Here is a 1,197-nt window from a genome sequence, read left to right on the forward strand (position 1 = left end):
ATGTATTCTTCATCTTTGATTTTGATTTCTAGAGCTATGAACAACTAAACCCTTTTCATTGGGTTAGGGAGCTCTGTTGTAATTTGATGGATCAATACTAATTTTCTTATTCTTCTTCTATCTTTCCTTTTGATTTTACTTGAAAGCCTTCGATCTTCATCCAATTAGATAGTGATCTTGGAAAAGAAGCTATTCAAATATGGATCTCTTTGGATCCTTGAAAGAGGAATGAAGACATTAGCTACAAATGCTTTCTCATGCTGGACCAAATTGAGTGTGGATGGGTGTGTGGCTATAACCCTCTAAGCATTTGATTTGGGAAGTGCATGTGGTATAATCAGTGACCACACTTCATCTCTTCTCATGAGCAATTGACCAAGGAATTGGCTATTGATCAAGATTTGAGAGATTGAACCACAAGAAATTGTTGTTCAATCACTTAAGATTGCCAAGGAGATCAATGAGTGCGTTGATTGAGGAAGAGATGAAAATGAAATTGATCCGGAGAATGCAGCATCTCCTAAGCCCAATGAACTCCCCATTTCTGATCTTACCCATTCTCTTTATTTTCTGCAATTTACTTTTATGAGCAATTCCCCCATTCCCAGTTACAATTCAGCTGTTTACTTTCAGTCATTTACTTTCCTGCCATTTTAATTTCTGCAATTATTAACTCTATTCATGGATTCGCTCAACTAGATCATTCCTCTAATTAAATTTGCTTGATCAATCAATCCCTGTGGGATTCGACCTCACTCTATTGTGAGTTTTTACTTGATGACAAATTCGGTACACTTGCCGAATGGGAATTTGTTGAGAGACAAGTTTTACCCCGATCAAGTTTATGGCGCCGTTGCCGGGGATTGATTGTGCATCGACAATGATTACATTAGAGGATCACTAGACTGAGCATTTGTATTTTGTTTAATTTAATTTTCTGTTTGGTTAATTTGCTTTCCATCTTAGTTTAATTCTTCCCCTCCCCTGTTTCTTAGTTTTTCTTTGCTATTTACAATTCAGTTCACTAACCCACTAACTGTTTCATATATTGCATCACTGACACTAACAAGTAATTCTAACAAGATACTTTCTGCATTGCTTTTCTTACTTGTACTCTGTTAGTTGTATGACAGGGAGAAGAAGCGGAGCTTCAACTTCCTTTGATTCTGAACCTGAGAGAACCTTCTTAAGATTAAT

This window comes from Arachis duranensis, chromosome 4 (assembly GCF_000817695.3).
Source record: "Arachis duranensis cultivar V14167 chromosome 4, aradu.V14167.gnm2.J7QH, whole genome shotgun sequence".
Taxonomy (NCBI): domain Eukaryota; kingdom Viridiplantae; phylum Streptophyta; class Magnoliopsida; order Fabales; family Fabaceae; genus Arachis; species Arachis duranensis.